General features: G+C 42.7%; 2 protein-coding genes across 46 annotated transcripts in view; one reads left to right on the forward strand and one right to left on the reverse strand.

Annotated features, from left to right (window-relative positions):
* ERC1 (ELKS/RAB6-interacting/CAST family member 1) overlaps positions 1 to 7,994 on the reverse strand; it is a 573,654-nt gene extending 565,660 nt beyond the window's left edge. For 43 of the 44 annotated variants that reach the window (XR_008617636.1, XR_008617631.1, XR_008617632.1 and 40 more), the window contains exon 1: positions 7,881 to 7,994. The gene's annotated coding sequence lies outside the window, so the exon portion shown is untranslated. The other variant, XR_008617629.1, reaches the window with a different exon arrangement.
* A 237-nt stretch (positions 7,995 to 8,231) lies between these two features.
* RAD52 (RAD52 homolog, DNA repair protein) overlaps positions 8,232 to 26,091 on the forward strand; it is a 58,772-nt gene continuing 40,912 nt past the window's right edge. For both annotated transcript variants that reach the window (XR_003680230.2, XR_003680231.2), the window contains exon 1: positions 8,232 to 8,651. The gene's annotated coding sequence lies outside the window, so the exon portion shown is untranslated. The remainder of the gene's footprint in view (positions 8,652 to 26,091) is intronic.

Below are 26,091 nucleotides of genomic sequence, written 5' to 3' on the forward strand. Positions count from 1 at the left end.
TAAAATAGATAGCTAGTGGGAAGCAGCCGCATAGCACAGGGAGATCAGCTCGGTGCTTTGTGACCACTTAGAGGGGTGGGAGAGGGAGGGTGGGAGGGAGACGCAAGAAGGAGGGGATATGGGGATATATGTATATGTATAGCTGATTCACTTTGTTATAAAGCAGCAACTAACACACCATTGTAAAGCAATTATACTCCAATAAAGATGTTAAAAAAATAAAAGGTTTGTACTACAAAAAAAAAAGAAGAAAGAAAATGAGATGAGCCAGAGAAATTCAAACATTTAACGAATGGTAGAAAAAGATTCAACAAAGGTGACTGGAAAGAGAGCCCAGAGAACCAGGAAGGAGAACAGAAGCATAATCTAAAGATCCCAAAAGAAGTGAGAGTTTTACAAAAGAAGGAGAAATCAACTGTGTCAAACACAGCTGTAATGGGCAATCTTAAAAATGGCTCTGAATGATGTCTACCTCCGAGTATTCATGCTCTTGTGGAATCCTCTCTTGCCTGTGCTGGACCCAGTGACTCCCTTCAAATGAACAGGATACAGCAAAAGTGACAGACTGTCACTTCTGAGGTTAGGTCATAAAAAGACTGGCAGGTAACTCCCCTCCTCAATCTCCTTGATAGAGGGCTCCACCCATGTTGTGAGTAATCCTATGCAGAGGCCCAAATGGCAAAGAGACTGATTTCTCCATCAAACAGCCAGCAAGGACCTCAGGCCTGCCACGAGCCACATGACTGAGCTGGACTCAGACCCTCCCCCAGCTGAGCTTTGAGATGACCAGTCCTAGTCAACATCTGATTGCAGTCTTATGAGAGACCCTGAATCTCACACACCAAACCCAGATGCCTGCCCAAAGAAACTGTGAAACAATAAATGTTTGTTGTTTTAAGTTAAGTTTGGGGGTAATTTGTTACATAGCAATAGACAACTAGTACAGATGCTAAGAGGTTAAATAAATGGATAGAAAAATAGCCAGTGTATTTAAAGAAAGCCATTAGTAATCCCAGCAAACATTTCAGTGAAATTGTGGCAACAGAAACAAGACAAATAGATTGAGAAGAAAATTACACGTGAAGAAATGGAAACATAAAGCAAACGTAGACAATTCTCTCAACAATTCTGGCTGTAAAGCAAAGAGCAAAGCAACTTAAAGCAAAAGGCAAAGAAAGTATGAAGTTGGAGAAGAATCTGTTGTCAAAAATGAGAGACTTTTCTTAAAGTTTAAGTGATGATAAAAACAAGCCAGTTGGGGGACTTCCCTGGTGGTCCAGTGGTTAAGACTCCGTGCTCCCAATGCAGGGGGTCCCAGTACGATCCCTGGTCAGGGAACTAGATCCCACATGCCGCAACTAAGACCTGGCGCAGCCAAATAAGTAAATAAATATTAAAAAAAAAAAAAAAAAGAAGTCAGTTGGGGTGGGGAAATACACTCTCAAGGAACTTCATTCCATTACTAAGAAACTCCTCTAAAAGTTCTCAGTACCTCTCTGCCTTCACTGAAAGCTGGCTCTCTGAGGATGCCTCTTCCCATGCAGCCCTTTCAAGTGGAGGCTATGAAGTCTCTCACATGGCACACCCAATATTGGGAAATGAGGCAGGCACCCTTCTTTCTTCCACTGCCACCTCCAGACCACTATTCCTGAACCCTCATATAAAATCCTTGTTACTCTGATTTTCATGGTACTCAGCAACACAGTCTTCTACCTCCACCTCTTCACTATCAGCTAGTGATGACCTGGATACCATCCACACTCAGCGAGGATATGCTGGCAGCTAATTTACATCGCCGCTATCTTCTACGCCACCACTCCTGGATCTTTCCAATACTATAAACCTGGATGAGGCAGCTAACACCAGTTCCTCTAACCCAGAGGTCCCCAACCTTTCTGGCACCAGGGACTGGTTTCGGGGAAGACAATTCTCCCGCGGCCGGGGTGGGGTCGGCGGGCTGGTGGATGGTTCAGGCGGTGACGCGACTGGTGGGGAGCGGCAGATGACACTTCACTCGCTCACCCGCCTCTCCCCTCCTCCTGCCGTGCAGCCCAGGGGTTGGGGACCCCTGCCCTAACCCATCATCTGCAGTAAGCAGCTCTCCATTCTCTGCGGATAGCCATTTACAACTAGTTGTGACTTCACTTAATTGTACCGTTCTCCATTCACTCATCAAATATTTAGTAAGTATCTGTTATTTGCTTAGTAGAGAACACATAACTGTCCCTGTTCTCATGAAATCTAGGACATAATTTTTCATACTTTCCACAAAGACAGCATGAAAAGATCTAACTGAAGTCTAGACACATTACAACTACTACATTTCCTTTATTTATCAGTCTGGGAACCATGTCAGTTCTAGAAAACTAGAATTATTGTCTGATGTGACCTAGTGAATCCATGCGGTATCCCAGCAATCACCTTTCCCCTGAGAAGGCTTCTAAAACTACTTTTTAACTTTTAAAATAATCTGTTCTAAAATATTGCCATAATTCAATTAGATTCCTCAATCCATAAGTGTGTAACTGTGCTGCCCAAAACAGTAGCCACTAGTCACAGTGGCTATTTAAATTAACTGCAATAAAATTAACGACAGTTTCTCAGTCACACTGGCCACGTTTCAAGTGTTCAAAAGGCACATGTAACTAGTGGCTACTGTATTTGATGGTCAAGGATAGAACATTTCTATCATCACACAAAGTTCTATTAAACAGTGCTGGTCTAAAGTTTTTGGTATTCACTTCCGTCTTCCCCGGAAAAAGTTAAAAAGACAGATCATTTCCAGTCTCCTGAGCACTCTCAGGCTCCAAAATACCCTAAGGAATTCCACACTTCAGGATCATTATCACCATCACCAAAGTCACCATGACCAAAATCACCACCACCACCACAACGTCATCATCAGGGCAGCTGATTTTTATTGAGTACTTACTGTATTCCAGCATTTTATTAAAAGCTTTATGAGCATTAGCTCATTTATTCTTCACAACAATCACTTCAGATAGGACTATTATTCTCATCTAATGAGAGTTTAACTGAGTTTTAGACAATAAAGTTTCTCATCCAAAGTTATATAGTTAGGAAGTGACAGAAATCCACAAACAGTTTAAGCAAATTAATCATGTAATTATTCTGCCTTTTTAAGACAACACACTTTTTCACAGAAAGGAGAAGTGATGCCCACACCGCACACCGGCGCTCAACATTCAAGCCAGACCAAGCTACCTTCGGATCACTCTACCTGCCCTACGGCTTTCTTGCCTTTGGGTCCTGCACATGCCGCTCCCTCTGTGGGCATCCTTTTCATCTGGCCAGATACTACTTACCCTTAAGATCTCATCTCAGATCTTCCTACAATCCATCCTATGAGCCAAGGTAGAACCCTGTATGTCATCTACTGAAGCACTTATCACAGCAAACCACAAAATCCTGTTCACTTTTCCTCTTCTCCCACTAGAGTGAAACTCCTTAAGAATGAGGGATTCTGTCCCTTATGTATCACGGAATCCATCTGGCCTATCCCAGGACTTGTTGGAACACAAAAGGTACTCAATAAATATTTGATAAATGAAGGAATAATGAAAACAAGACACTTAGATAATCAAATCATTTCCAAGTATTCATGCAACTAAATAAACCACTAACTGATTTGACTTTTACACAAACCTATGCTTCTATTCAATCAGAGAATATTAAAAGTAACACTAAATGGCTTCACTACCATTTAACTGGAAACAAACAAAGTAATTCACTAACGTTTTCCCCACATAGTATGCAAAACAATACTTAACTTAAAAACCAAAGGTCGGGGCCTCCCTGATGGTGCAGTGGTTAAGAATCCATCTGCCAACACAGGAGACACGGGTTCAAGCCCTGGTCTGGGAAGACCCGACATGCCACGGAGCAACTAAGCCCGTGCGCCACAACTACTGAGCCTGCGGTCTAGAGCCCGCAAGCCACAACTACTCAGCCTGCGCACCTAGAGCCCACACACCGCAACGAAGAGTAGCCCCCACTCGCCGCAACTAGAGAAAGCCCACGCGCAGCAACGAAGACCCGACGCAGCCAAAAATAAATAAATTATTTTTTAAAAAAAAAAAAGGTCAGGGGAATGACTGCTAATGAGTTTGGGGCTTCTTTTTGGGAGGATGAAAACGTTCTAAAATTGACAGTGGTGATGAATGTACCAGAAGAATTTAATTGTACACTTTAATGGGTGAATCGTATGGTATGTGGATTGTCTCTCAATAAAACTTTTATTTAAAAAAAAAAAAAAGGTCTGCAGGTAGCTAGACTTAAATTATAAAAACAAATATTCAGCCTGCAAAAAAAAAAAATACATAGGGGATAAAAATACTTGTTATATTTATGCAATTTTAAAATAGCTAAATACCGTGTTATTGCACAAAATTTCACTGGTTAGGAAAAACAAGAAATTGGAAACAGTGTCTGCCTTCAGGAATAACTGGATGGGACAGAGGAGACTTATTTTTTTCCCTGTATACTTTTATAACTTCTGATTTGATACATGTATTAAAAAAATAAGTGTACATATAATTAGTAACAACAGTGTCATACCTCTCCTTAGTACAACTATAAACTCCCAGGTTGCATATTTTGTTCTGAAAAGAATAAAGAATGAAATATATATGTTTTTAAAAATCAGTCGAAGGAAGTAAAAAACTGAAAGATTCTTACATTTGTCTCATCTGACACTAAAAAGCATTTAGTCATTTCTCTGTTATTAGACATTATAATCAGGCAGAATTCTTTCTTACCCAACAGTCTGACACATCCTTAAACAATGACACGGTTGACCATTCCCTCCTCCTTGAAAACTTCCTTTCCTTCATTTCTAGTACATCGCACTCTCCTGGTTTTCCTCCTATCTCAATAACCTCTTATTAATCTCCTTTGCTGAATTCCTCTTCATTTCCCAAGAAGGTGTCCAGAAGGTAAGTTCCATGAAGGTGGGAATTTTTGTCAGCTTTGCTCACTACTGTATTCCCAAAGGCTGAAAAAAGTACCCAAAACCATACTCAATAAATAACTGTTGAATGAATAAATGAATGAATCAGCACCTCCAGGCTCACATTTTGAAAAGAAGTAAACTATAGAAGTAAACTATATTCCACACAACCTTTATGCTTAATTTACTTTATTACATTATATTTCTCTGAAAATTGATAGTCAATACACTGTTTATTATTGGATTAGCCAAAATAATTCATTCCCTGCTCTTTCTCCATCAATGTGTTTTACACAGTATGTGCAAAACGCACATTTAACAGCTCTTATACTACTTCTAAAAGCATAAACGTAGCATAGAAAAAGAGCTGTTGCTATGGGAATTTTCACTTTTGTTTCTAGTATTAATGTTGAATTAACACAATGACATACTTATCTAACTTTGGTAATTAAAAAAAAGGGGGGGACACGCCAGTAGACTTAACTAAGATATCACAGTAATGACTAGCAAGCCACATTTCTTGAAAAATAAAACGTACCAGTTTTCTCAGCCTTAAGAAATTCTAAAGAGAAATAGAACACTTCTACCCTACATTTTCCCCAAATCATATGACTGCATTCCAACAAGGAGAAGAATCACATCCCACTGTCAGCCATGGAAATGTCATTTTAGCACTGTACAAAGTTTCACCACTATTTTAGTTCACATTTGTCCCCATGTGTACCCCATTAAATCAAAGTATAATTTATAAGCCAAAACCAGATATGTGAATTTTAATCTTTCCTTCTAAGTGACTAATCCAATATCAAAACTATTATTGTACCAACTTATAATTTGACCTGTCGGAATACAATTAAATCTTTAGTTTATAATTACAAATTGGACCACACCCTTTCTCACTTAATAGCTATTATATCATCTGTTTCCTACAAGTTTCGTCAAGCAGAAATATTTGCTAGAATAGTCTGCTCATTAAGTAGGCATGTTAAAAAAAGGCACCTACTGACACTCACTCTGTATATTGCTCTCTCGGGTTATGGGAAAGCACTTCCCTGGCTATGTTCCCAAATAAATTGAGTAAGCCTTTGGAAAGTCACTGCTTAAACTCCATTTCATGACGGTTTCTCTTCCTCCATAAATGAATTACTGAGAGTCATGCCTACTTCCATCCATTACATAACAAATGTCAATCTCAGGGCCTGTTTTCCGAGGAAGAAATGCTTAAATGATATTAACTGGTAGGTAAGGCCAGTGAATACTGTAATCTAATAGGGAGCAGGAATCCAGAAAAGAAGATTCTGATTTAATGTGCTAGGTTGTGAAACACTGAAGTGAAGAACGTTGAACACTGTTTACTCTTAGTAACACCTCCCTATACAACGACAGACACATGCCCCCAAAATGTTACTAAAGAGCATTTTAAAAGCACCTGACTCCAAGAACGTTTCTGAGAAATTGAGGGACCTACCAAAAAAAAAAAATTATTCCACTTCACTTTTAAAGTGTCTAATAAAGACATGTGCAATTGAGAAATTTTAGAAATCTCCAATAATTGTTAATTAAGTGTAAATTTACAACAATTAAACACAAAATAGCTGTCAAGGTTTACTAAAACATGAGTTGTAAAAGACAGTTGTGCTTCAAAACATTTAAGCATGTTTCGCATAATTAGCGCCAACAGAACTATTCAAATTGTTCACTGTATCCATCCAAAGCAGTCAACCAGAACCACGTGCGACTACTCCTCAGAAACGTGTCTTCCAAAGCAACCACCTGATCCTCAGGCCCTCTCTTAAGGGGCCAGGATAGAGCTCGGAAAACGAGGTGGCATAGAGATCGTTCAGGCACAGAAGAAAGACTGGAAGATAACGCCTTTAAGGAACTAAGTGTACTGGGACCTATTCCCCAATGTTGCTGCCAGAAGGAAGTTGTCTAACCCAAGACCTCGCTCTTCTTCAACAGTGTAGAACTCCAAACCCGTCCACGCTCACACCCCGAGCCAAAAGCAAAGGGATTCTCCGCCCCACCCCGCCAACGCCCCACCCGCTCCGCCTGGAGGAAAAAAAAGACCCCAAATCCTAAAGTAGAGATGTGAGACCTAGTGCAATAGCTTCTCCAACTGCCTCAAAGGCAACATCCACAGCTCATCTTCCTTCTGGAAGCCAACCCTCCATCTCCTACCTGACCACTTCATAGCAGGAAAAAAATCAGAATCCTCGTCTCTTTCAACGCTGTACATCAATACCCAAACCCCAGACCCCAGACCCAGCCGACCGCACCCCAGCCTCCCGGGGCTCCGCGAGGCGTACACCTCCCCACCTCGCGCGCAACACCACGCCTCAGAAGCCGGGCGCCCGCAGCCCCCGCCGCCGCCGCCGCCGCCGCCGCCCCCGAGCAACATCCACAGCTCATCTTCCTTCTGGAAGCCAACCCTCCATCTCCTACCTGACCACTTCATAGCAGGAAAAAAATCAGAATCCTCGTCTCTTTCAACGCTGTACATCAATACCCAAACCCCAGACCCCAGACCCAGCCGACCGCACCCCAGCCTCCCGGGGCTCCGCGAGGCGTACACCTCCCCACCTCGCGCGCAACACCACGCCTCAGAAGCCGGGCGCCCGCAGCCCCCGCAGCCCCCGCCGCCGCCGCCGCCGCCGCCGCCCACGAGCTAGTCGGTGGGCTGGGTGGGGCCGCCCTCCCGGACGTCCCATCCCCCCCCGCAGGGCGCGGAGGGGGAGGGGTCCCCGCGCCTCACCTACGGCTCCGCCCTCCCCGGGGGCGCGCTGCCTGGACCCAGCCAGGGCCGTGAGGAGGAGCGGGCGGAGGAGAGCCGAGGGGCCTAGCGCCAGCGACGGGCGGGAAGCTCCAGGCGCCGCCCGACCCCGAGCTGCCGCCACCGCGGCCGTCTCACCCTGCTCAGGGCTGCCGCTGCCGCTGCTGCCCGGGCGCCGTCGCCGCCGCCAACACCGCCGCCACCACTACCACCGCCGATGCCGCCGCCGCCGCCGCCGCCGCCACAGCCACAGCTCGGTTCGGGCGCCCGACGTCACCGCGCCCCGCCCCCTGCGCGATTCCCCAGCCCCGCCCCGGGATGACGTCAGCGCGAGCCCCGCCCCCGCCCGACCGCGCCCGGTCGGCGTCCCGCAGCCTCCCGGGAGCGCGACTCGGGCGTGCGCGGGCATCGGGCACTTTCCGGGGGCTGGCGGGCGTGGGGGCTGGGGGCTGGCGGGCGGGGGCTCTGGGCTGCCGGCCGGCGCGGGCGCACACGCCCACACGGCAGGCGCCGGGCGGGCGGCGTCTGTCTCTTTCTGCTTGCCGTAGGAGGCGGTGCGGCGCAGACAGTGGGCCGCCGCCTCCGCCGCTGCCTCAGGGGGCAAGTAACGCAGACCCCGCGGCTAGCCGCCCCGAGGAGCCTGGCGCCCGTGGACAGGTGGGCTTCCCGCCCAGAGACGCTCGGGCTGCCCGCACGGCCCGGGAGACCCCGCCAGCAGCCTGTCCGCGGTTCGCCTCGGCGGCCGGGGAAGGAGGGAGGGCGGCGCGGACGGCCGTCCCGGTCCTCGCGGGCGGCCGTCCCGGTCCTCGCGGGCGGCAGCTGGCCCGGCGTCGGGCTCCCCAGTTTCTGGTACCGAAGCGCAGACGGGTTTCCTTGTCGGAGCCACGCACCGTTAATGTAAGGCCGTAGGTAAGCTATCGCTGCACTAAGAAAGTAAGTGATTTGAATCGTGTTTATTCCCGGCTGGCGATTGTTTTATCAGTAACTCTAAACGCCCCTGAGAGCAGTTGAGTCACCGCCAGCGTCCACGCCCTCGTTGCCCCACTGTCACTTTCCCATCCCTCGTCGGGGTTCTCGTCCCTTCATTCGCCACCGCATCCCCATCCCGCCCAGCGTCCCCCGGCCTGCTGTACAGTCGTCCCCTTTCGTAGCGTCCGCACGCGGCCTCCGCTGTCAGTACCGCTGCCGGGGGGTGCTCGATCCTGCCAAATGAAGCATCCTAAAGTGTTTCATTTCCTCGGGCACCCGACTTCACTCAGGAATAAGCCAACTTCCTTTGATGTTTCTCACGATCCTTCTTATCTGACTGCTGATCCGCTCGTCCTGCTGTTCCCCAGCGGTGTGGTGAGATGAAGGGAAAGCAAAGTGGACTCATCTTTCTAGTTTCCATTCTGCCAGTGTCTACGTGTATGACCTTGGGAAAATCCCATTACTCCTGGGTCCTGCTTTTCGTAACTGTAAAAGGGGGTGTGAACGAGATGTCTCAGATCTATCCCATCCCTGAAATGTGGGGATCTGAAGAGGGTGAGGAGCTAAGCATTGTTATTCATGCACGGGAGTACTGTCAATATCACAGACTCAGAAATTTTTTTGGTTTCTTTTTTGTCATTCCACTGTTCTTTTTTCTTATTTCCTACTCTGCCCCACATATCTTTTTTTAAACCTACACTTAGGATTTTTTTTTTTTAATTAAAGCTGGCTGAGTGCATGCATTCGTTGCCTCTTCTTCCTGGTGAACGAGATGTCTCAGATCTATCCCATCCCTGAAATGTGGGGATCTGAAGAGGGTGAGGAGCTAAGCATTGTTATTCATGCACGGGAGTACTGTCAATATCACAGACTCAGAAATTTTTTTGGTTTCTTTTTTGTCATTCCACTGTTCTTTTTTCTTATTTCCTACTCTGCCCCACATATCTTTTTTTAAACCTACACTTAGGATTTTTTTTTTTAATTAAAGCTGGCTGAGTGCATGCATTCGTTGCCTCTTCTTCCTGGAACCCCATTATAATGCTAATAAAGGAATGAAAAATGATACAAACCAGTACAAAACAGAAAATGGGAAGGGAGCCACCAAGAGTTTTTTTTCTTCTAATTTTACACACAGAAAGTGAGTGAGGTCTGATTAAACAAAATGGAAGAAACCATAATGTGGAATAGGCGTACGGGGGTACTGCAACTGAAGAAGGAGGCCTACCTGCCAGCAGGGCTGAAAACAAGGACAGTAAATAAAGGTCTCTATGTAGAACAGCAGAACCCTCCCTATACCTCAGATACAATAGCTAGGCATTTATCCCAAGCTAAAAGTCAAGCTTTTTCATCATCTCTGGGGAGCATTTAATGACTAAGAGTAAAGTATTCTTTATTCTGGCACAATAGCCAGTTTCCTACCCACTCACCCTAGAGTGAAGTTGTGCAAGTTGGCAAGACCCTCCCAAGTTCTAAAGATGCGTCATCAGCATCCAACTACTTCATCTTAAATATGAACGGACAACCAGGGACTGTTAGATGTTTAAGGAAGTCTGCAACTTGGGGCTGGGGAAGGGAGGGAGAGGATAAGGAGAAAATGTGACCACAGAGGGAAAAGAAACTTCAGAGAACTTAAAAATATGCTCACAAACTTTTATTACAGCTGTGAAACAAGGATAATGTACTCAGATAAGTAACAATCCAAGAACAAAAAGTAAGTCTTGAAATTAGAAATAGGAAATTGCCAAAATTATAAATTCACTCGAAGTGTTGAAAGGTAAAGTCCGTGCAATTTTAAGGAGGTTAGAAGAAATACGCAAAGAGATGGAAATTGCAAGAGAAAATATAAGAAAAATAAAAAGTCAATCCAACAGGACTAATATTACAAGAGAAAGAGAAAAGAGAGTAAATAAAAGACGGAAAATTACCCCAAAAATAATGGAACAAAATTTCCCAGAGCTGAAAATGTCCATTAGTGGAGAACAAAAACAACTTTGTGAAATGTTAAAACTCTAAAGATAAAGAGAAGATCCTGAATTTCCAAAGGAAAAATGTGACCCATAGGGACCTCCTTGGTGGTCCAGTGGTAAAGAATCTGCCTTCCAAAGCAGGGGACGCAGGTTTGATCCCTGGTCGGGGAACTAAGATCCCACATGCCGTGGAGCAACTAAGCCGGTGTGCCTCAGCTAGAGCCCACGCTCTGGAACCCGTGCACCACAACTAGAGAGAGAGAAAACCTGCACACCACAACTGGAGAGAAGCCTGCGCACCACAGCAAAAAGCCCGCACACCTAAAGGAAAGATCCCGAGTGCCGCACCTAAGACCCGACGCAGCCAAAAATAAATAAATAAATAATAATAATAATAATAATAAGTGACCCGTAAAAGAGTAAGACTCACACTGCGATTAGAATTCTTACCAGCAACACTAGATATGAGAAGATAACAATGACCTTCAAGTTTCTGAGGGAAATATTTCTTTAACTTCAAATTCTAAGAATTTTTTTTATTTAAAAAAAAAAAAACTCGGGCTTCCCTGGTGGCGCAGTGGTTGAGAGTCCGCCTGCCGATGCAGGGGACGCGGGTTCGTGCCCCGGTCCGGGAAGATCCCACGTGCCGCGGAGCGGCTGGGCCCGTGAGCCGTGGCCGCTGAGCCTGCGCGTCCGGAGCCTGTGCCCCGCAGCGGGAGAGGCCACAGCAGTGAGAGGCCCGCATACCACAAAAAAAAAAAAAAGGAAAAAAATACTCTATTCCTAACTGAATTATCATTAAGAGAGCAAAATGAAAACATTTTCAGATATGCAGAGGATCATAAAGTCAAACTCCCACGTAGGCTTTTTTTCAAAATTTAAAGATGAGGTAGAAGTGAGGTTTCTGACAGCATCACTATCCAGGATTCACTAGATCTAATTCAATACTAAAGGGAAATCCCAAGAGCTAGGCTAGATTGGGATGGAAGGATAGGAGTTCTGGTAGAGAATTTAACTGAATAATTACTATGATAGAAAGCTTAGAAAATGCTGGTTTCTGGTGTTCAACTTTTAGACCAAACCTGTTAGTAAATTATAATCTTGCTGTAGTTAAAGCATAGTTTATAAATTATACCAATGTTGACAACATAAAGGTAAAAATACAGCTGGCAGTTTAAGATGTGAAACATAGGAAAGGTAGAGGTAAAGGGAAAAGCACTCGAGAGGCGATGTGTATAGTTGGCAGAATAAGAAGTGGTTGCTAGGGGCTTCCCTGGTGGCGCAGTGGTTGGGAGTCCGCTTGCCGATGCAGGGGACGCGGGTTCGTGCCCCGGTCCGGGAAGATCCCACATACCGCGGAGCGGCCGGGCCGGTGAGCCATGGCCGCTGAGCCTGCGCGTCTGGAGCCTGTGCTCTGCAACGGCAGAGGCCACAACAGTGAGAGGCCCGCGTACCGCAAAAAAAAAAAAAAGTGGTTGCTAAAGTGTACTGTTAGAAGTAGGAAAAGTGATCAGTGGAGGAGCAAGGAATTATTAGGCTTACTGAGAGGACAGGAAGACACGAGGTACAGGGTTTATAATTAAGCTAAATTGTCATCAAGAAATAATAGAAGACTTAATATCGTTAAAATAAGCAGTACTCCTCCATTTGTTCTGCACATTCTATGCAATCCTATCAAAAATTCCAGCTGCCTTTTTTTTTCCTAGAAATTGACAAGCAGATCCTAAAATTCACATGGCAATGCAAGGGACTCAGAATAGCCAAAAGAATCTTGAAAAAAAAATAGTTAAAACACTCATTCTTCCTGCTTTCAAAACTGACTACAAAAGTACAATAATCAAGCTAGTGTGTTGTACCAGAATAATGATAGACGTATATATCATGGAAAAGAATTGAGACTTCAGAAATAACCCACACATTTATGGACAGTTGATTCACTGGGAAAATAGTCTTTTCAACAAAGGGTGCTGGGACAGTTGTATAACCACATGCAAAAGAATGAAATTGGACCCCTACCTCACATATGCAAAAATTAATTAAAGGAACTTCCCTGGTGGTGTAGTGGTTAAGAATCCGTCTGCCAATGCAGGGGACATGGGTTCAACCCATGGTCCAGGAAGATCCCACATGCCACGGAGCAACTAAGCCCGTGCACCACAACTATTGAGCCTGCGCTCTAGAGCCCACAAGCCACAACTACTGAAGCCCGCGTGCCTAGAGCCCACGCTCCGCAACAAGAAAAACCACCGTATTGAGAAGCCCACGCACTGCAACGAAGAGTACCCCTGCTCACTGCAACTAGAGAAAGCCACACGCAGCAGTGAAGACCCAACACAGTCAAAATTAATTAATTAATTAATTATTTAAAAAATTAACTCAAAATGGATCATAGACCTAAATATAAATGCTAAAACTGTAATACTCTTAGAAAAAAACAGGTGTAAACCTTCATGACCTTGGATTAGGCAATAGTTTCTTAGCTATGAAACCAAAACCATAAGTGACAAAATTTTAAAATTGGACTCCATCAAAATGGAATATACAAAACTTTTGTATATTCAGCTTTAAAAAGTATGGTGAGCCTTGAAGACATTATGCCAAATGAAATAACCCAATCACAAAAGGACTGTATATTGTATGATTTCATTTATATGAGGTACCTAGAATAGTAAATTTCATAGAGACAAAGCAGAAGGGTGGTTGCCAGGGGTTGGGGGAAGGCAGATGGCCATTTGCAACCAACCAAACCTGCCAACACCTTGATCTTGGATGTCCAGCCTCCGGAAATGTGTGAAATAAATTTCTGTTGTTTATGCTGCCCAATCTGTGATATTTTGTTACGGCATCCTCACCAGACTAATACAGATTTTGGTACTGAGAAGTGGGGTACTACTATAACAAATACCTTAAAAATGTGGAAGGGGCTTTGGAAATGGGTAATGAGTGGAGGCTGGAAGATATTTGAGGTGCATGTTAGGAAAAGGCTAGATTGCCTTGAAGAGAGACTCTTGGTAGAAATGTAAACGTTAAAAGGTGACTGTAGTGAGATCTCAGAAATGAGGAGCATGTTATTGGAAATTGGAGGAAAGGTAACCCTTATTATAAAGTGGCAAAGAACTTGGCCAAACTGTTTCCTAGTGTTCTGTAGAAGGTAGAAATTAAAAGTGATAAACTGTGATATTTAGCTGCAGAGATTTCTAAGCAAAGTGTTGGCAGTGTGTCCTGATTTCTTCTTACTGCTTATAGTATACAGGAGGTGAGAGATAAATTAAAGGAGTTGTTAAGCAAAAAAGAACCAGAACCTAAAGATTTGGAAAATTCTTAGCCTATCTGCAATATTGTAACTTGCAAGAAATATATACTGGTGAGCATTTTGTAATATGCTTAAATGTCAAATCACTATGTTGTACACCTGAAACTGACATGTACCTGTCATACAATACATCAACTATACTTCAATTTAAAAAAAAGAAATATACATTTGGTCATTCATATGACCAAAATATATCTCATATTTGGTCTTCATCCAAGGTTCTTGACTCACAGCTCCCAAAACCCTTGGCATTTCCTGAGGGATAAGAGCAATGGGAGCTTCTCTTGTCATAATGTTTGGTCTCTACTCCTCAGTTCCTGAAATCACTTTCAGAGTCATAAAGGTAAAATGGGTATCTTGTTATTTGTAACAAGACCCTTTCTACCACAACAGGATTTATGTTAATGAGGTGACTTTTGGAAAGCCCTAGTATGGAGGCTTGTCAGCAAAAACCCAACCATGAATACAGGATTGGAACTTTCAGTCCCACCCCCTGACCTCCAGGGAGGGAAGAGAGGCTAGAGGTTGAATCAGTTGCCAATGACCAATGATTTGATCAATATGTCTATGTAATGAAGACTTCACAACACTCAAAAAGACAAGGCTCAGAGAGCTTCTGGTTGGTGAATACCTGGATAAGTGGGGAGAGTGACACACCAGGAGAGGGCGTGGAAGCTCTGCGCCCTTTCCCCATACCTTGCCCTATGCGTCTCTTCCATCTGGCTCTTCCTTTTATAATATCCTTTTATAACAAAACAGTCATCCAGTATGTAAAAATGTTTCTGTAAGTTCTATGAGCCACTCTGGCAAATTAATCAAACCCAAGAAAGGGGTCATAAGAACCTTTGATTTATAGCCATCAGTCAGAAGTGCAGTTCACAACCTGGACTTGCAATTGGCATCCTGAGTTGGGAGAGATTGTTGGAACCTCCAGTTTGTGGCCAGTTGGTCAGAAGCACAGGTAACAACCTGGCTTGCATCTGGCATCCTGAGAGGGCAAGAGGGGTGTACAGCAGTCTTGTGGGACTGAGCACTTAACCTGCAGAACCTGATGCTGTCTCTGGGTAGATAGTGTCAAAATTGAGCTGAGATGCAGGACACCCAGCTGGTACCCAGAGACTTGCTCCTTGGTGGTGTTGGGAAACCATCCCAACTCCTCACGTGTTGCAATTAGGTGTAGAACCCAATTACTATCCATATTACAAAAAAAGAAGAAGTATGTTCTGGAGAATACATCAAGGGTGTAGCTGGATTGTCATTTGATAAAGAGGTCATGGGTGCAACTCATGGATTTAATCAGTCATCTCATAAGTAACCAGGAATAGAAATAAGATTATACCAGTAGAAACACTGCCAGTTTGAACTAAGGGGCATAGAGACAACAAAATGGAGGGATACTGTCAGACTTCTGGGAGTCTACAGGACAGGACAGTAGAGCTATCTGGCTGCCAATTCACATCACCCTTCAAGAAAAGTGAGAAATGACACCAAAAGTGATTCAGAGATCAACAGGGCTGCTACTCCAGCCACCAGCCCAGAGAGTACAGGTCTGGGGGGCAAGCTGTCTCCTTGGTTTCAGTGGAGCCTGCTACCAACCAGTGCCTCAGGAATAAAGCTGATGCCCAGGGCTGAGGGGGTGGAGCTACCACCCAGGGCCAAGGGGATGAGGTTGCCACCCCAGTGGGCCTGGAGGGCTGAGCATTGAGCCCAAAAGGATTACTCTTGAGCCTTAAAATCTAATGAAATTTTCCTTGCTGGGTTTTGTACTCGCTTTGGACCCATTTCCCTTTGTTCTTCCTGATTTCTCTCTTTTAGAATAGAATATCTCTCTATGCCTGTCTCACCAGTGTATTTTGGAACTACATAACTTGTCTGATGTCGCAGGCTCACAGCTGGCAAGGAATTTTGCCTTCGAGTGAATCATATCTCAAGTCTCAACCATACCTGATGATATTCAGGTGAGACTTTGCACTTAGAGTTGATGCTGGAATGGGTTAAGACTTTGGGATGGGGGTGAATGTGTTTGCCTGTGAGAAGGACAAGAATTTTGGGTATCCAGAGGGCAGAATGTTTTGGACTGAGCTGCGTTCTCCCAAAATTTATGTGTGGAAGCCCTAACCCACAATGTGACTATATTTGGAGACAGGGCTTTTAAAGAGCTGGTTACGGTTAAATGAGGTCATATACAGTCTGTGGTATTTTGTTATGGCAGCCCTAGTAGACTAATTCAGACACCACCAGGAAAGTGAGAAGACAATATACAGAATGGGAAAAAAATTTGCAACCACATATCTGATATTATATCCAGAATATGTAAATAATTCTTACAACTCAACAATAAAAAGACAACCCATTAAAAAATGGGTACAGGATTTGAATAGATGTTTCTCCAAAGAAGATATATAAATAGCCAATAAGTATATGAAAAGATGCTCAACATCGTCAGTCATTAGGGAAATGCAAATCAAAACCACAGTGAGAAACCACACCCACTAGGATGGCCATAATCAAAAGAGTGTAACTGTTAGTGAGGATTTAGAGAAATCAGAACCCTCATACACACCTGGTGGAAATGTAAAATGGTGTAGTCACTTTGTAAAGTCTGACAGTTCCTTGAAATGTTGAATATAGAGTTACCATAAGACCCAGCAATTCTACTCCTAGCTATATACCTAAAAGAATTTAAGATATCCACACAAAACCACAAACTTTTGTATATGAATATTATAGCAGCATTATTCATAATAGCTGGATAGTGGAAACTAAATCATGAATAAATTCAAAAAAAATAATAATTTTTAACAAGTTGCTCACCTGCAAGAAAGTAAAGGAATTGCCCTCGAAGACTCAGTGGCTTATAAACAGCAAATATTTATTTCTTTAAGTTAGCTGGGATTTGACAGCTGGAGGGAGGGGCAGTCAGTTGCTGTGCTGTGCTCGAGGTACGAATCAGTTCCACACGTCTTCCATTCAAGGAACCAGACTAAAGGAGCAGTAGTCACCTGGGTTGTATTTACCTCATGATGGAAAATAAGCATACAAGAGGCTAAGCCACAGAATCACTTGAAGCTTCTGCTCAAGTGTGTCATATGTCCTTCATTAACCAAAGCAAGTCACACAGCCAGGTCCAACATAATGGTGCAGGAAAGTATACTTTCATGGAGTAGAGGAAAGGAAGAAAAAAGGGAAGGAAAAAGACATGCCTTTCCCTTTAAGAAAACTTCCTAAAAAATTGTGCACACCACTTCTTTTTATATCCCATGGTAAGAGCTTAGTTCATGGTCATTCCTTGCTGAAGGGCAAATTGGAAATGTAGACTTTATTGTGGATGGTCATGTACCCAGTTAAAATTAAGAAGTTATATTACTAAAATAAGGAGAAAATGACTATTGAGAGAAACTATCAGTCTGCCACAAACTTCTAAAACAATTAACTGATATTTAAAAACTTAATAGGAACTGCCCTGACGCAGTGGTTAAGAACCTGCCTGCCAATGCAGGGGGCACGGGTTCGAGCCCTGGTCCAGGAAGATCCCACATGCCGAGGAGCAACTAAGCCCGTAAGCCACAACTACTGAGCCCGTGTGCCACAACTACTGAAGCCCGCGTGCCTAGAGCCTGTGCTCTGCAGCAAGAGAAGCCACCGCAATGAGAAGCCCGCGCACCGCAACAGAGTAGCCCCTGCTCGCCGCAACTAGAGGAAACCCATGTGCAGCAATGAAGACCCAATGCAGCCAAAAATAAATAAATGAAATAAATAAATTTATAAATAAATAAATAAAGACCGGGAGGATAGAAAAGGCAATCTCCTACTTTAAATCTACTTAGAATCCCTTAAGGAGAATCTAGAGAAAGGAGGTAAGCATGTGTTTATATAATGGGTGAGGACTTTCCAAACCAATAAGAGACATAAATCTATAGATCAGGAATCACTAAGAACAGGACCAGTAAAAAGAAATCCAATCTAGATACAGTGTAGCTAAACCGAGAACATAAAAGACAACACATCTTAAAGTCAGTTGCATTAGTTTCCCAGGTCTCTGTAACAAAGTGCCACAAACTGAATGGCTTAACATCACAGGAATCTATATAGTCTCATAGTTCTAGAGGCTGGAAGTCCGAACTCCAGGTGTCAGCAGGGCCGTGGTCCCTGTGAAGGGGAGGGGAGAGCCCCTGCGCCTTTCTCTTCTTAGGGAGGAAACCACCACTCTGTGTGTTGTGTTGTGTTCTTCAAGATTGTCTTAGTTTGAGAAAATCCTCTGGCTAAGGAATGGAGGTGCTGGCTTTTGGTGGTCAGGCAGTCCTAAGTGCACTGATGTGGTCCACGTGAGGGTAACGGATGGGCCAGGCACGAGCTTGCTGCTACAGCTGTCTAAAGGGCATCTGATGTGGTACATATATACCTGGAATACTGCTCAGCCGTAAAAAAGATTGAAATAATGCCATTTCAGCAGCATCGATGGACGGAGAGATTATCATACTAAGTGAAGTAAGTCAGACAGAGAAAGACAAATACTATATGATATCACTTATATGTGGAATCTAAAATATGACACAAATGAATTTATCTACAAAACAGAAACAGACTCACAGACATAGAGAGCAGACTTGTGGTTGTCAAGAGGGAGGGGGTTGGGGGAGGGATGGATTGGGAGTTTGGGATTAGCAGATACACACTACTATATATAAAATAGATAAACAACAAGGTCCAACTGTATAGCACAGGGAACTATATTCAATATCCTATAACAAACCATAATGGAAAAAAAAATTTTTAATAAAGGGCATCTAAAATCTTACACAGTCAAGAACACCCTTCTAGGGACTTCCCTGGTAGTGCAGTGGTTAAGAATCCGCCTACCAATGCAGGGGACACGGGTTCGAGCCCTGGTCTGGGAAGATCCCACATGCTGCGGAGCCCATGCGCAACAACTACTGAGCCTGCGCTCTAGAGCCCGCGAGCCACAGCTACTGCAGCCCACGCGCCTAGAGCCCAAGCTCTGCAACAAGAGAAGCCACCGCAATGAGAAGCCCGCGCACGGCAAGAAAGAGTAGCCTCCACTCGCTGCAACTAGAGAAAGCCTGCGCAGTATCGAAGACCCAATGCAACCAAAAATAAATAAATAAATTTTAAAAAACAAACAAACACACACACTTCTAATTTCTACCTCCAAACCCACATGTTCCCCATCTCAGTAGTTGGCAACTCCATCCTTCCTGTTACTCAGACCAAATGTTGGAGTCCTCCTTAATTCCTCTGTCTTACACATCACATTCAATTACAGTGTAGTTAATTAATCCTGTTAGATCTACCTTCAGATCCTGTCCAGAATCCAACTGCTTTCATCACCCCTGTCATCACCATGCTGACCCAACCCACCATCGTTTCTTGCCTGTGTTATTTCAGTAGTTTCCTTACCGCTCTCCGCTTTCTCCCCCACCATCCTTTTAAAAGCTAGATCATAATTATGTCACCTTCTTGCTCAAAACCCTCCAGTCTCAGAGTAAAACCCAGTTTCTTCTCATGGCCTGTAACTCCTCTAAGAGATTTGGTCCTCTCCGACTCTGCCCTTGCCTGCTACTCGCCCTGTAGCTCAGGCTGCCCCAGCTGCACTGACCTACTTGCTGTTCTTCAGTCATGCCAAGCATGCTCCCACCTCAAGACCTGCCCCTTCTGATGGGCACAGTCTTCGGCCACAGAGCTTCCAGGCTTGATTCCTCATTTCCTTCAAGTCCCCGATGTCACCACCCTGAAGTCATCCCTGCCCCTCTCTGTACTCCCTGCCCCTCTCGCTCTTTTAGTTTTCTCCATCTAACATGCTATATATGTGTATTTATATACATGGAGGTACTATGCTTCTTTATTTTCTATTTTCTGAAAAAGGGACTTTCTTTTTTCCCCTGTTTTACCCCTAGTGCTTGGAACCTATTAGGCACTTGGGGGGAAAAATGCTGAATGAGTAAATGAATGAGCAAACAATATTATTTAAAAAAAAAAAAAAAAAAAAAGCTAACTGCCTGATGACCAGACTGCAGCCGTGACACAAACTGCTCCATCTTTTTTTTTTAACAGAAACCATTTTATTTATTTATTTATTTATTTATTTATTTTTGGCTGCGTTGGGTTTTAGTTGCGGCACGCGGGATCTTTCTTTGCAGCGCATGGGCTTCTCTCTAGTTGTGGCACACGGGTTCCAGAGTGCGCGGCCTCAGTAGTTGCGGCAGGCAGACTTAGTTGCCCTGCTGCGTGTGGGATCTTAGTTCCCCGACCAGGGATCGAACCCACGTCCCCTCCATTGGAAGGTGGATTCTTAACCACGGGACCACCAGGGAAGTCCCAGCAAACAATATCGAACATTCAGGTTGCTTCAAGTTTTGTGTGTACAAGGCTTTGTGCATTTTCTTTCCGTGTTTTATGAATAATACCTTTTATGAATAATTCTCAAAATGAGATTATTGAATAGGAAGGTAAAGGCATTTTTTGGCTTTTAATAAAAATAATCAAATTGTTTTCCAAAATATTTAAACCAGTTATGTAGAGGGCACCAGTTATATGATGGTCCTGCTAGGCATTCTACATTTAAACTTTTCCATAAATTTTATAGGAAAGACTAGAAAAATTGATTATTTTTCCATATTTATTTATAACCATCAATAGTACTGTTACTTTTTTCTTTTCAGTTTTATTGAGATATAATTGACATACAGCACTGTATAAGTTAAAGTGTACCGCATAATGATAATGATTTGACTTACATACATTGTGAAATGATTATCACAATAAGTTTAGTGAACATCCATCACCATATGTAGATACAAAAATTAAAGAAAAAGAAAAATTTTTTCCTTTTGATGAGAACATCACTGTATTTTTAAATAAATTAATTAATGTAATATAAATATTACTTTAAAAAATTAAAATCTCACCCACAGGCTTGCTCAGGTTCTTTCACCTTTTTGGTTCTGACCTATCCTTAGCTGACCTTAATTAAAGGTGAACTTAGTAACCTACTTTAGACAATGCTTCCTATGTTCCTCCACTAAGTGTCATACCGTCCTCACAAGTTCTGGATTCTAAGTCCTGTTTATTAGCTCTTATCGTGGTTATAGATTCTCACGCTGGAGGGAAAGGCTGTTTTCCCTGCCTCCATGACTATATGCCCTTTTTAAAAATACCATGCCCCTGCCCGCAATACGTTCTTTATCCTCTAATAATATGAATACAAGTATAGCTTATATACGCACACTTGAGTATACTTTATACAGCTGTAAATATTTACATAGCATGAGAGTAGTTATATATAATCATACATGTATTTTTTGTGGTTCAATATCTCAGCAAGGGATGTACCTGGCTTTGGTTATAGATGAGAAATGTAGCTAATAGAACATTCAAATTACTCTGATACCCCATCCAAAATAACTCAGTTGTTAGTTCACTTTCTTCAGATACCACCTTGTCTCATGAGCCACCTACTCCCAGATGTTATTCTAAATTACCATTTGCAGTCACTTCTCACAATGCCCACTCCCAGCTGCCATTCTAATTCAACATTTCACAGTTCCTGCTTTGTTGCTGTTCTTTCTAGTTGTCATTTTAATCTGAGAGCTAATTATCTTTGTCAACCACCATTCCTCATAGGCCAAACTTTCAAACTGCAAGGCTTTCAGGAAGTCATTTGGTTAAATATTCCCTCATTTTTGCTTACAAATGCCTTGCTTTTTATTTTAAACTATGGAAAGCTTCATGACTGTATTAGATTGTGCTAAATAAGAATCCAGTGACCACACTAATCAGCAAAATGATTGTGACTCTGGAAACCAAGACTAAATTGCAGTTATATCACTGGAAGTGTAGGTGGGATGTATGAAGACCTTTCTCAGTGCTCACTGATGTGACATTTAAGTCAATAGAATGGAGGTAACAGTTCCTAAATTATCATAGATAGATAGATAGATAGATAGATAGATAGATAGATAGATAGATATTGTGCCTAGTAAACCTTTCTACATAGTTTCTTCATTTTGCCCCTTCTAGATTTTGTACTTCACACTTAATATTGTAAAAACATACTTGTTTTTTGCATTCTTGTAATGCAAATAGCATGTTCAATTGTGAATATATATAAGTGAATATTTTCATGTTTTATCTAACATTTGACATATATAATTCAATTAGTGCAATCCCACCAAATTCTCATTTAAATAAAATTATTGACCATTTTACTTTTGGTATGAACCAATTCTCATTGTTGGAATGTTAAATGATTCTTTGGTGTTCCTGGGATGCCAAAAAAAAAACAAAAAAAAACCCCTAAAAGCATGTATTTTTTTTCCTACAAAACTCACTAATTCTTCATTTGTTCAACAACTATTTATTGAATTTCTGCTGTGTGCAAATTATAGTTCATGATAGTGAGGATATATTGGACAAACTCTCTGCCCCCACTGAGCTTGTATCCCTATAGGGGTACTATATTACTAGTATTAATAGTATATTACCAGTATTTACTATTAATATAGTTATACTATAACTATATTACAAAGCTATAGTAATCAAAACAGTATGGTACTGGCGTTAAGACAGGCACATAGACCAATGGAACAGAATTTGGAGCCCAGAAATAAGCATATACAGTCAACTAATATTTGACTAGGGAGCCAAGAATACTCAACAGGGAAAAGATAGTTTCTTCAATAAACAGTGCCGGGAAAACTGGATATTCACATGCAAATAAATGAAACTGTATCCCTATCTTACACCATTCACAAAAATTAACTCAGAGTGGATTAAGGACTTAAATGTAAGACCAGAAACAGTAAAACTCATAGAAGAAAACGTAGGGTAAAAGCTTCTTGACGTTGGTCTTGGCAACAATTTTTTGAAACACAAGCAACAAAGCAAAAATCAATAAGTGGGACTATAACTGGGAGCTCCCTGACAGTCCAGTGGTTAGGACTCAGTGTTTTCACTGCCATGGCCCGGGTTCAGTCCCTGGTCAGGGACCTAATATCCCGCAAGCTGCGTGGCATGTAAAAAAAAAAAAACAGTGGGACTATGACAAACTAAAAGGCTCTGAACAACAAAAGAAACAGTCCAAAAAATGAAAAGACAACCTATAGAATGGGAGAAAATATTTGCAAACCACATATCTGGTAAGGGCACTAATATCCAAAATATATCAGGAACTCCTACAACTCAATAGGAAAAAAACAATCTGATTAAAAATTAGAGAAAGGAGCTAAATAGACATTTTTCTAAAGAAGACATACAAATGGCCAACAGGTACATGAAAAGATGTTCATCAGGGAAATGTAAGCCAAAGCCACGAGATATTGCCTTACAACTGTTAGAATAGATATTATCAAGAAGACAAGAAATAATACAGTTGGCAAGGATGTGGAGAATGTAAATTGCTACAGCCACTATGGAAAAAAATTAAAAATAGAACTACCATATGATCCAGCAATTCCACTTCTAGGTATTTATCCAAAGGAAACAAAAACACTAACTTGAAAAGATATCTGCACCCCCATGTTCATTGCAGCATTATTTACAATAGCCAAGATGTGGAAGCAACCTAAGTGTCCATGGATGGATAAATGGATAAAGAAGATGTGGTACATATATACACAATGGTATATTACTCAGCCATAAAAAATTAATGAAATCTTGCCATTTGTGACAACATAGATGGACCTTGAGGGCATTATGCTAAGTGAAATAAATCAGGGAGAGAAAGAGAAATACTGTATGATCTCACTTATATGTAGAATCTAACAAAACCCTCAAACTCATGGAAACAGAGTAGATTGGTGGTTAGGGAGTGGGGGTGGGGAAGGATGTCTGAAAATGGTCAAAGGGTACCAACTTCTAGTTGAAAGATGAATAAGTTCTGGGGGTGTACGTACAGCATGGCGACTGGTTAATACTGCATTGTATACTTCAAGTTGCTAAGACAGTACATACTAAAAATTTTCACCACACACACACACAAACACGCAAAGGTAACAATGTGAGGTGATGGATGGGTTAACTAACCTTTTTCTGGTAATCATTTCACAGTACATATGTATATCAAATCATCATATTATACACCTTAAACTTACATAATGTAATAAAGGAAAAAAAAGAAAAATGTGTAAATATATATTGGTCTCTGTCCCTGCTTCCTGGCACAGAGCTCCTAAAACTCTTGTATCTTCCTAAATGATAAGAGTGCTAAGAGCATCTTTTGTTCTAACATTCGGTTGTTGACCCTGGTTCGTGACACAGAGATTTAGGAATCCTTTGACATTTCCTGCATGATAGGAGTGTCTTTTGTTCTAATGAGGTGACTCTGGGTGGGCTTCTAAATAACTTCAGGATGGGGCAGGGGAGGTGCTGGTCACCAGAAAGACCAAGCCATGATTAGAAGGTTGGAACATTTAGACCACACCCCCCATCCTCTGAGAAGGCGAGAGGGACTGGAGACTGAGCTAATGATCGATCATGCCTATGTGATGAAGTCTCCATAAAAATCCCAAAATTGGGGTTTGGAGAGCTTATGGTTGGTGAACATATCCATGTATTGGGAGGATGGCACACCCCAGCTCCATGGGGACAGAAGCTCTGCGCTTGGGACCCTCCCGACCCAGTTCCTACATATCTTCTCATCTGGCTATTCATCTTGTATCCTTCATCATAGCCTTTGTTACATAATAAACTGGTAGACCTAAGTAAGTGTTTCCCTGAGTTTTGTGACCCCTTCTAGCAAATGATCAAATCCAAGAAGGCCAGTAGTGGGAACCTCTGATTTGCAGACAACTCTGACAGAACTGGTGGATAGCTTGGGGACCTATTATTTGCAAATGGCGTTTGAAGTGAGGAGCAGTCTTGTGGGAGTGAACCCTTCACCCGTGGAGTCTGCCTAACTCCAGTTAGTGTCAGAACTGAATGGCGTTGTAGGACACCCAGCTGGTGTTGTAGAGAATTGCATATGTGGAAAACCCACACATTTGGTGTTGGAAGAGTGAGTGTGTCAATATTATGAGAGTAAAGGAGAAATATGCAGGAGGAAGAGGATAGTTTTTCCCTTATACCTTCTCACTCATTTCATTTCATTCTTTGCAAAGTCATCTTATCAGAGACGTCTTCCCCAAATCATCAGTCCATCTAAACAGTACCACCGTTGTCATCATGCTAGCTCCTGCCTCAGTCTTCGTCATAGCCCTTCCTTCTACCAGCCATACCGTATATTTGTTTGCTTGCTCACCCTTTCTCTGCCTTCTAGGATACAAGCTCCATGGGAGCCTGGACTTTGTTCTTTGCTCCATCCTCAGTGCCTGCATTGGTGTCTTTCACATAGGAATGGATTAATAAATATTTATTTGATGAAAGATGAATAAATGAATGAATGAGAAATACTAACCATTTACTATACTATGGGAACCCTTAACTGGTAAAATATTTTGAAGTGACATGTTATACAGCACTCTACACAAAACAGAAGAAAGCCACATATCTCACATGGAAGCTTAAGACCATTTTAACTACATAAATGAACACTTTCCTTTTAAAAAATTGTTCTTCTATGCCCAGCATAGGAAAACCATCAACAAAATGAAAAGACAACATGTGGAATGGGAGAAAATATTGGCAAATGATGTGACTGACAAAGGGTTAATATCCAAAATATACAAACAGCTCATATAAGTCAATATCGAAAAAACAAACAACCCAATCAAAAAATGGGCAGAAGACCTAAATAGACATTTTTGCAAAGAAGACACAGATGGCTAACAGGCACATGAAAAGATGCTCAACATTGCTAATTATTAGAGAAATGCAAATCAAAACCACAATGAGGACTTCCCTGGTGGGGCAGTGGTTAAGAATCCGCCTGCCAATGCAGGGGACATGGGTTTGAGCCCTGGCCCAGGAAGATCCTACATGCCGCGGAGCAACTGAGCCCGTGCGCCACAACTACTGAGCCTGCGCTCTAGAGCCCGCAAGCCACAGGCACTGAGCCCGTGTGCCACAACTACTGAAGCCTGTGCGCCTAGAGCCCGTGCTCTGCAACAAGAGAAGCCACTGCAATGAGAAGCCCACACACCACAAC

The sequence above is a fragment of the Physeter macrocephalus genome, chromosome 6 (assembly GCF_002837175.3).
Source record: "Physeter macrocephalus isolate SW-GA chromosome 6, ASM283717v5, whole genome shotgun sequence".
In the NCBI taxonomy this organism is placed as follows: Eukaryota; Metazoa; Chordata; class Mammalia; order Artiodactyla; family Physeteridae; genus Physeter; species Physeter macrocephalus.